Source organism: Triticum aestivum, chromosome 3D (genome assembly GCF_018294505.1).
Source record: "Triticum aestivum cultivar Chinese Spring chromosome 3D, IWGSC CS RefSeq v2.1, whole genome shotgun sequence".
Taxonomy (NCBI): domain Eukaryota; kingdom Viridiplantae; phylum Streptophyta; class Magnoliopsida; order Poales; family Poaceae; genus Triticum; species Triticum aestivum.
The window spans coordinates 489,479,436-489,490,651 of record NC_057802.1 but is presented as its reverse complement, the minus strand read 5'-3'; positions in this window follow the sequence as shown (position 1 = coordinate 489,490,651).

Below are 11,216 nucleotides of genomic sequence, written 5' to 3'. Positions count from 1 at the left end.
GTGTATGTGACGGAAAGCTACTTGCTAAACATGGTATTCACGAAGAGATTGTGCGTGCGAGATAGAGAGCGATGTGCGGGCCTTGAGGTGGGCAGGGGCCGGGTGAGGGTGTCAAAATGTGTGCGTTGATGCATGTGTTACATGCGATCGTGCAAGGGACGGACGAATCGAGAGAGATGGTTGTTGTGTTACGGACGCTCCTCTCTCTCTCTCACACACACACACACACACACACACACACACAAGTAAAATAGTAGACCGTTCTCTCATGTATACACAACGTATCGGCATCTGTCTATGTCTCACTCATGCATGATCATTTGCACATTCACACCTCTCTATGTCTCTATCACACGCACACCGTCTCCACATTGCCCTTCCGCCACAACACACATATGGACACATACACACGTTCTCTCTCAGTCACACACACAGGGGCTGTTTGGTTTGAGACTAAGTTTGCCTAAGGTTGCCACACCTAAGGTTAGGCAAGTTTGACCAACTTAGGTGGGTGTTTGGTTCAAGCCACACCTTAGGCAAGCCACATTAGGGTCCCACATTACTGGGCTGTTTGGTTTGCGACTAACTTTGCCAAAGATTGCCACACCTAAGGTTAGGCAAGTTTGACCAACCTAGAAGAGTGTTTGGTTCAAGCCACACCTTAGGCAAGCCATATTTGGGCCCCACATGCCATACACACAAAAAGTGTGGCAAGATTCCCTTAGGCTTGCCAACTTGTGGCTCTCATTTTGATGAACTAAACTTAGGCAAGTTTGGCAAAAATGTGTGGCAAAGTGTGGCAATGCTAGTCCTAGAACCAAACAGCCCTTACATACACTCAAAAAGTGTGGCAAGATTCCCTCAGGCTTGCCAACTTGTGGCTCTCATTTTGAAGAACTAATAACCTTAGGCAAGTGTGGCAACATTGTCTCTATGACAAGTGGGCCATAGGGGCAATAAAGTGTGGCAAGCCAGAGTGTGGCAAAAACCAAACACATGCGAACTAAACTGTGGCTGCCAAATTTTGGCTTGGCAAATGGTGGCTGGGAACCAAACAGCCCCAAAATCAGTATTAAAAAAAAACTAGGGCGCACCTAAAACGTCCAAATCCAAATAAACACGAACTGGAGCTAATTTCAAATATATGGAAATATTGTAGCGTCAAGAACTTTTCCTAGAAAAAAAAAGTTGAGTAATATTCGGGGATTGTTTTCACACACACAAAAAGGTTCGGTGGATGTCCTTCGAGCGCGACATGGTGACGCACCGTTCGATCGACCGCACGGCCGCGGTTCACGTGCTTGCATAGGATTCCGTATCGTGGCTGTGGTAACTAATAAAAGCGCTGCCTAAGTCTAATGTTTACGTGTACTAGTACGGTTTTCTTTTAAGTTTGACCAACCCTATATAAAACTAAACTAAGCTCCCATACACGCACTCATCAATATGCCGCCGCCGCCGTTGCGCATGCCGGCGCCCGCCTGCTCCGGCCAACAATTCTCACCCATCACCGCCGTGTCGCCGCCAAGCCGAAGGCTCGCCCGTTCACGTCGTCTGTAGTCCCTCCTCACGATGTCGCCGCGCTGCCAAGCACGCGAGCAGCTGGTGGATCCGCGTCTATGCACGCAGCATACGAAGAGGAGGACGAGCGCGTGCTCCAGCATGCCGGCGAGGAGGAACTAGCGTGTCATTGTCGTCTCCGCCCGCGCGAAGGAGGCGCGCATGGTGGCTGTCGCGGCGGAAGCCGGTCGCGCGCGCGTCGAGCCCGCAAACCGGGTGCGGACGCGGAATCTACCTTCGAGACCTTGAATGCCACGTGGATCCTGCAATCTGAAGGAGCAATTTGGGTCAGTCGACTCTTGTGAGCCGTTTGATGCAACATGGATGGCTAGAAGGGCTTCTTCAACCTCCGAAATAGATGCACGGTTCATCTTCTCAGCCCGCCACACGCCTAACCGCCTGCCGCCGCCACGCCCTCCCCTGAACCGCCTGCCACCGCCATGCTCCCCCACCCCCACCATCCGTTTAACCCCGGGCACGATCCATTTTTTTCGGCGAACTGCATTCCACACCCAACACTCATAAGATAGATCATGGGCACCCTGCCGTCTTCTTCCTTCACTCCATCGAACTTCTTTCACAAACCGACTGACCCAAATTATACTACTAGTACGAACGTATTAACTACAGTAGGAACACGAAGATACGAGCAGTAGTACCAACTGCAAGAAGAACAGTAGTAAGACATAGTACTAGTACTACTGTACGTACTAAGGAGTTCAAATAACAAGAAAGAACATAAACATAGTTCTGCTGGGGCCTCAGCACAACACACCCTTGAAAATAAACTAAGCAACTAGTATGCTTGACACTGCAGTAGAACCAGCATGAGCAACGACACTGCCACCTACTCGGAGTCCGAGTCCACGTCCTCGACTTCGTCCTCGTCCCTCTTCCTCTTCGCCGACGCTTCTTTGCTTGAACCGGACATTGGGCTCTGCTTCTTCATCCAACCCTTGTAGATATTTAAACAAAGGTAGGCATCCATTGCTGCGTACAGGATGTGATCTTCATCTAATGTCTTCGACTCCCATGCATGATGAAACTCGTGATGAGGTTTCTTCAGTTTACCGTACGAAGGATGAACCATGGCTCCTGCCAGAGTCAGCATTGAAGGCTGATCAAGGGAGGGCACTAGCCCTTCCTTCTGGAGGTCGAAGGGGTCGCCTACAACGAGGCCTATCCGACCCAGGATTTCCTTTTCATTCCTAAAGTCTACAGTAACAAATTTGACTCGGGCGCCCTTGAGGAACTTCTTAAATTCCTCACACTCAATGTCGGCATGGCATATGTGGTAGACCAAGCATAAGTCATGCATGCAAGCCTGGATCACGGCGGGCTTCTTCTTCTCTGCCTCCTTTAGTTTCTTCTCGCTTCCCAGGACTGTGGTGTACTCAACATCTAGCCCAGCGACCCACTCATCATTTGAGTTTTCGAACATGCGTTTGAAGCGACCAAGGCATTCTTTCACCGTTGCGGAAGAACGGGTGTAGATGACGCCGAACTCATCGCCGGTGATGGTTCTAACATTGTACTCACCGCCGATCATGGAGATTTGGGACGCCACGGATTTGGGAGGAGGGTCAGGATTAGTGGAACTGCCGTAATGTGAAAGGGCGGGACGACTGGGAGCGAACTGTTGTAAGGTACTATACTAGTAGAAGACGGGGACGAGTAGGGCGTGCGAACGGCGTGGGGTTGCTGGCTTGCCCGGTGGATAAACGGCTGCAAGCCCCCAAAGAGTTCTCGAGAACTATGCGGGACCCACTAGATGTCATGTCTACTAGACCCATATCGTAGGCCTGACGGTATAGCTTCTGCCTGTTCGCACGCCATGCCGGCTTGTGTGTAACTTCAATTAATTCCGTCAACCGTCGCGCCTCCCACGACCTTCGCCTCCCTCGCGCGGTCGCGCCCTTTGAGACTTCGACCGGCTATAAATCAGCAATTTTTTTGCCTACTCCGCATGCATGATACTCCCTCTGGTCCTTTTTACTTCCGTCAACCGTTTATACTAAAAATATCAATATCTACAATACTGATTATAATGAGTACTCCCTCCGTCTATGTGTGTAAGTCATCTTACAAAAACCAAATAATCCCAAAACACTTAGGCGCGGTGCATTAACTTCTACCTCGTTTCTTGTTTCTTGACATATCAACCAAGAAGATATGTGGGGTGTGCATGATTTTAATGACTTGAGACTACCAAACACGACATGCAGTGGTTAGTTCATTGCATGCAATGCTATTAATTAGCAAATAAACATTAAGTTCTCTCGTTTTCCCCTCCTCCTTGGTCACGGTGCACAACCTAGGATGACTTACTCACCTAGACGGCTCTTGGGTGGGTTAGATTTTTTTGGGGTTAGTTGAGTTCAAACTAACCCAAACTAACTCTAACACATGGATCCAAACAGGGCCAAGGTTAGCTATTAGAGTACTAGTACCTCCCTTCTAGTTTAAAGGGCCCGATTCAAAAATTTGACCTACTCTTAGCAAGATAGAGGCGGTGGAATAGTTTTTGTAGTTCTTCACAAAAAATGTGTTTACCAATGCATGCATGAACACTAGTTACTCTAACCCCCCTCTCTTCTTTAATTCTTTGCCACATCAGCATGTTTGCTATTCCCGTGTGCATGATACCAGCTAAGATACCACCATTATGGTCAGCCTTAATCATCGCATGCAATAATTTAGTGCACCTTGAAATATGAACATGTGTGGGGCGTGTATGTTTTTAATGACTTGAGACTATACCTAGCCCGGCATGCAAGATGAGATTTATTATGCACCGTTCCCCATACCTGCAGGAAGCCCGTTCGTCTCCAAATCTTTTCCTCTCCATGTGTGGAAACAATATGCCTGCCAGACTCTCCTTCTCCCTCCGGTGGTCCCACCACTCCACCCCATGTGGAAAAAATCTGCATGCATGACTCTCCTCCCCCCCCCCCCGCGCTCGGCCAATCCGTTGTGACCAGCAATATTTCCACCCCTTCCCTCCCCCGTAATTTACTCCAACAAATATGCCCACGTAGCTGTTACTTAACTGCAGGTGCATTGGGTCACTGACATATGGGCCCAAGAGGGGTCTGGCCCACATGTCAGTGATGCAACTGGACCTGCAGTTAAGTCAGTGCAGCTCAGTCCATATCTTACGTAGGTGTGCCATTGCGCGCTATAAATATGCGCCTCCCACGACATCGCTATCTCCTCCCCCTCATGTTCACGTTCATCGCTATCTCCTCCCCCTCCCTGGCTCCCTCTCACTTCGAGCACCATGGCATCGCCCCTCCCAAGCCCTAGGCGCCCCTCACTGCACCGCGCGGACGGTCACGCGTCGCCGTTCCGTTCCTCGCCGCCACTAGTCGAGGAGGACGCGTCGGTGTTCCGCTCCTCGCCGTGACGCGACGCGTCGCCGTTCCGTTCCTCGCCGCCACTAGTCGAGGAGGACGCGTCGGTGTTCCGCTCCTTGCCGCGACGCGTCGAGGTGGACGCGTCGGCGTTCCCAATCTCGCCAGCACGCGCGTCGGAGGACGCGTCGGCTCCCCGCTACGAGGTGAACGCCGCGCCGCCCGCCGAGCCCCTCAGAGTAGATTGGATCGAAAGATCGCACTTCCGCTCTTCTCCTATCGGACTAGTCACATTGAAGAATTGTCTGGTCACTGCTCCTGTTATGACTTTGCCTGATTTGACCCCAAGTCAGGGTTTAAAACAGCGGTGACCCAGCTAGTTGAAAAGTTTTTACTTGGAGCAGCTAGTTTAGAAGGAAAAGGACACCTGGGGCTATTCGGCCTCGACTTGATTTGCAGTGGTCAGTTACGCAAGACGGGAAGAGAGTTTCCTTACCCACACTTTTGTGTAATATGCTGGAACTCTCTCTCACCTCGAGACAGCAGCAGCACCGGCTCTACGAAGTCCGAATCGAATCTTTCGGTTGGCTTTCCCATGCTATCCAGCCAGTCATCTACTTGACAAGTTTGGAAAGAATCTCTCGGAAAAGAGAGCGCAACCTTGAGGAGCTTTGGAAAGAAATGGATGTCGCCTTGTGGGAGGCTTTGCCTCCAGCAGAGCGCGCCAAAATAGAGGCGGAGAAGAAGGCTGAGGAAGAGAAGCGAACCGCGGAACAAGCTGCCTGGGAGGCCTATGTCGCGCCCGAGAGAGTCAGGTAATTGGCTCTTTGGCAGAAGGCTCATGCGAGGGCCATGCGGGTGGCGGAGGACGCCCGTGCCGATGCCCTGAGTGCACTCGGGCCCAAGCGCCTCATCTACGCTTGGCGGTATGTGGACCGGGTGCAGGCTTCCAGCGAGGAGGAGTACCTATTGGCGCCCGATCACCACACCGGTGAGATCGCGCTCGCCCGCCGGAAGCCGCCAATCAGCACCTCGCGAGTTGCGAGGCTGAGGAAGAGGCATTGTGTCGGCGCGCTGGGAAACAGCCGTGCACCAGGGCACTCGTGGTGCGCCGCAAGCGCTCCTGCGACCGCCATGGCTTTTAGGAGGAGTATATTTTTGTTTCGTAAGGCCATCTCATTAGTTTTGGGACGCAAATGATAAATCCCGAACGTTCAGGAATTATTAGCGTCCTTAATTAAGTATGTAAAAGGGAAAGTTTGGAAACCTTGTGTATTCGTACGCATTTTGCAAGTACGTGCATATAGCACAAACTTTACTATATACTATGGCACTACACGTCTCTCTCTATATATGCTTGCAGACTGTGCTACTCCCTTCGTCCAGGTCAATAAGTCATCTTTGGTTGTGCACCGTGACCAAGAAGGAGGGAAGACTTATACACCTAGACGGAGGGAGTACTACTATTACTTATGTATGTGCAAATGCACGTTTTAACATTACAATGCGGAAACGATTCAATGCAAAAAAAAATGCAAAACAAATGCAAAAATGCTCGTTTGATTGTTTACTTTTAGCTTCCTTCCCTATGGTTATTTATCTGTCGTACTTTGTACGGAGTATCTCACTGGTTGGAAAGGCATGCAAATTCCCAAACCGCTTCCTACACCCTGTATCAAATTTTTTGCCTAACAAGTTGTGCCGTGCAATTGGAATTCCAACTTGAGTACTACTACTAGTAGGAGTACCAAGGGCCAGTTCTTTTAGGCTTCTAGATTAGTAATCCCATAACTACTACCTCCGTCCTGGTTTATTGGTCCCCATTGTAATCTGTGTCAAATTTTGATCATAAATTTAACTAATGAAATGTTAATGCATGTCACATGCACTAACATTTTATCAGTTAAATCTTTGCTCAAAATTTAGCACAAATTACAACGGTGAGGAATAAACCAGGACGGAGGTACTACTAGTAGTAGTTTAGAAGCCCAAATAAATGAGTGAGGCACCTTAATGTTACTCTCCACTGTGACTAGTCTTATGGGAAAAGCTGGGGAAGCCGCCAAAAGAACTGGCCCTAGGAGTAGTAGCTAGGGATCGAGTGTGCGAGATGAACCGGAGAAAGTAAATGCAGAGAGATGAAATGCAAAAAAGACGGAGGGATGTGATGGTTGCTTGTCCGTTTATTTTACCAGGCCACTTATTATTGGGAGTGGTTGGGTTTGTGATATGACGGCTTTACTGCCACGCCACGAGCGGGGCGAGACTCCCGTGCAGCGCCGCCCACTACATTAGTACTACTACATCGGTCGTGGTTTATCCGCCATTGAATTTGACTGAAGATTTAACTGACAAAATGTTAGTGCATGTCAACAAAAACAATATCGTTGGATTCATATTTTAACATAGTTTTCAATGATATAATTTTAGGTGACATGCATCATCATTTATCGTACTATATATAATGTTAGTTCATTTTTTGGTCGTACTAATCTATAGTAAGGTGCCCGTGCGTTGCACGGAAGAGTGAAATACATTGATCGGGGAGTTGTTTATTTTGACAAAGGATGTGGGGGCCATCTCATGTGTAACGGGTATCGATAGGTTTGTTCGGATATTATTTCATCTCTAGAGCTCACAAACATCCGGGTGAAATAGATAAAAAAGTATCTTTTGCAAACAAAAGCGTTCAACTGTTCAACCTGCATCCAAAACTTGTGAAGAAATAACTCTTATTGTGCTTTGCAGGAAATGATCTTCAAGAATTAGTTTTTGAGTATCCATTGTTATACATGTTGGCTACAAATGACATGGCACTTTCTTATAGTCAACAGTTGGCTATACTATTTAAGTATTAACCATGCCCTTATACACCTAGACGGAGGGATTAAATCAGGATGACTTGGAAGGGGGCAGAGGATATGTAAGAAATGGTTCATCATAAGTCTTTCTCCATAAATGGATACACTTTTATTCATGCGCGATACTCCAATAGAGCAAGATCATGCATGGAAGTCTCCACATGCTTAGACAGCGGGTTACATTGAGCGAAGAGTAATAATCAACATTTAACTTGAATATGCAGATGTCCAGGTGAACCTCCTTGGAGTCCCTGTGCACATTGTTGGGGGTCAAATAACACCGTGCGTCTTCCATGTCCACATCGGCGGGAAAGTCCCAGCTCGGCAGAGTCCAAGTATGCTTGGCATAGCCAGTGTCGCCGCCGACGTACCTCCGAGGGGTAGTAATAGTGAGCACGCACCCGTACATCGGCCTCGTGTCAGTGTCAGCGTCAGCGACGTCGCCCCTGACGCACACTACAGAGATGTGGCGGCGGCCTGCGCGGGCCTCGCCGGTGGCCATGATCAAGAGGAAGACGCTGCCGTCCTCCTCCGAGACTAGCAGGCAGCGCTGATCCTCCAGCGACTCTGGCACGGTGAACGGGTAGCACGTCTCGTACTTGATGTTCTTCGCCAAGGGCCAGTAGTGATTGCCACATGCTTGCGTCAGGTGATGCACGATTTCCGCCGGCGAGCCCCAAAACGGCACTGGGCACTCATAGCAGTAGACGAAGGGCTCCTTGGAGGCATCGACCAGGCCGTCCATGAAACGGGAGTGGCTGTAGGGGACGTTCCGCCAGTTGAATATATGAGCAAGTTACTACGAGATTTAGTCCGAATAAGCACAAAATAAATCATGACGGCTATAACAGAGATTAAACTAATCATGCGGACTAGCATAGTAGATGAACAGATCGAATCTAGGACACAGAATAGAAACATGAATTCTACCACGATTTCGAACAGGAAGGACAGAAACACATACGGTGCAACGGGAGCAGCACCATTGGCGTTGAGGTTGTCGCCCATGTCATAGAGGAAGAGGTTGCCGAGGTCGGGGAAGAAGTCATCGTCGGTGAAGTCGTCGCTGCTAGCAGTCGCGAGAGTGCGCTCCCCAAATTTCACAGCGCCCGCCGAATGGAGCGTAGGAGGGAGTGGCTGTATGGGACGTTGCGGCGGCCGAATGGAGCGCAGGAGTAGCCCACGAAGCAGTAGATGGTGCTCCTCCCTAGTCTCTGTTCTTATCTCTATCTCTACTACTCTTCTTTGGTTTTTCTAATATACTAGTTGTAGTTGTCAAATCGAATAGTACTGCGCCATCCACTGCACGCCCAGCTGAACACGCCTCCTCGCCTCCATCTGTCACGACCGGTTTTCCAATAAAACATTTATTGAGAAACCGATCTCCTTAACGGACCAGTAGAGAAAATCCTTCTTACTGGTAGACAATTTCTTGATTACAGAAATATCCAGGATTACTAAATATAATACAAGGTTGAGCGGAGGCTGCTCAACAATTTATTACAAGCACGCCGATATTATACATAAAGGCGGATATGACACAAAGGGGTATGGTGGCATAACTACTGACTCGTAATAAAAGTGGTGGTGGATACGCCACAGCGAAGTGGGTGACATGACTCCTAAATCTTACTGTTCATCGAGCGTCGAAGTGAGGCTCGAGGACTTTATTTGGGTGGCGGAAGCGTATATAATACAAGTGACCAAATCCAGGATCGCACGGGTCTGACTGGGACTCCTCTAGGCGTCAGACTTGCTATCGAACTCATCATCCATGAGATTGCCTTCGTCAACATCTGGCCCAATCAACAAGCCAGGTGAGTACTATGTAAGTACTCGCAAGACAGTTTGGACATAAGATATAACCAATGTAAACATGATGCATATGAATAATGCGCACTCAAATAATAAAATAGCAGTGCATGGGAAATAAAAAGGAAGTCGGGCAGTAGTCCTCCCGAAATCCCAAAGTAATACTGAAAGCCAATCGAGTGTCTGAAATGACTCCTCGAAAGGGTATAAATAAATTAACAATGCCACAGTCGGGCGTCAGGGCGACACCTCATAAAGGGCTTATAATGGAATATGAATGACAGTGCGTGCCACAGTCGGACGTCTGAGCGACATCACATAAAGGGCTTATATCAAAAGTAAATAACGAGGGTGCCACAGTCGGACGTCTGAGCGACATCACATAAAGGGCTTATATCAAAAGTAAATAACAAGAGTGCCACAGTCGAACGTCTGAGCGACATCACATAAAGGGCTTATATCAAAAGTAAATAACAAGTGTGCCACAGTCGGACGTCTGAGCGACATCACATAAAGGGCTTATATCAAAAGTAAATGACAAGAGTGCCACAGTCGGACGTCTGAGCGACATCGCATAAAGGGCTTATATTTCATAACTTGATATTCCAGTAGCTCATGAATTTAAATCATCTCAAGGATATACTCAGGTACGAAATAATAAAATGGTTAGTCCATCCACAGGAATAACATTCAACTGGGTTACCACTCAAGCTTGTTCACCGGGGATTTGACACAGGGACTGACACTGGGACTGATATGGGTACTATTATGGATACATTGACCCAGGTCCTTGACCATGGACACGATGACTCGGAAGGTTGTGACTCTGCAGAGTTTGTACTCTTAACCACAGCCAACGGATTTCAGTAGTCACAAAGGACTAGTTCCGTTTACGGTATTTTGGGAGAAACACATCTAACCAGTACACACACATTCAACATTCCGTTGCCAGGAATCACCCTAAGCAACGTTCAAGAAAAACCTTGAGACGGGGAGGCTACAACCTCGTGTAGCATGGGATCAAATTTATAACGCGCGCTCTAAGGGGTGCCCCCCTCTCGGTCCCAACCAGAAACACCCATGGCCCCCTGACCGGATGACTGGCTTTAATCCAGGGCCATGGAACCCTCATCCCGGCCCCTCTATTTGGTGTGTACAAGGAAAGAGGTTTGCAACTTACTAAACCGTATTCTTTGCAGAAAACATGTGGCGGTACGAAAGGGGACGAACGGTAACGTGGCTCGGTCCACGTCAACGTCGGGGTTTAACGAGTGAGATAAGACTGGCATGCTGCAACAATACCATCTTACTACCTCTCATGTCACCACATGATCAGGTCATCTCCCATCAAAAGATCACATCAAACTTCGAAGCACACGAGTAGTTGCCTTGCATGCAACGAAACACTCACCGATGCATACATAAACCTGCTATGCACTAACTATGCAAGCAACCATGCAAAACACTCATCATATCAAAGGTTCAAACATGCTTGCCTGGTTCGGAGAAGTCGGAGTCTAGCTCGGCGAAGTTCGCGGCTCCGTCACCTCCTCCGGTATCTACGGTATAAAGAAACCGTATACTAACGTGAATACCGTTGCGTGTATAAAAATTATTCCAAATTTTTTCC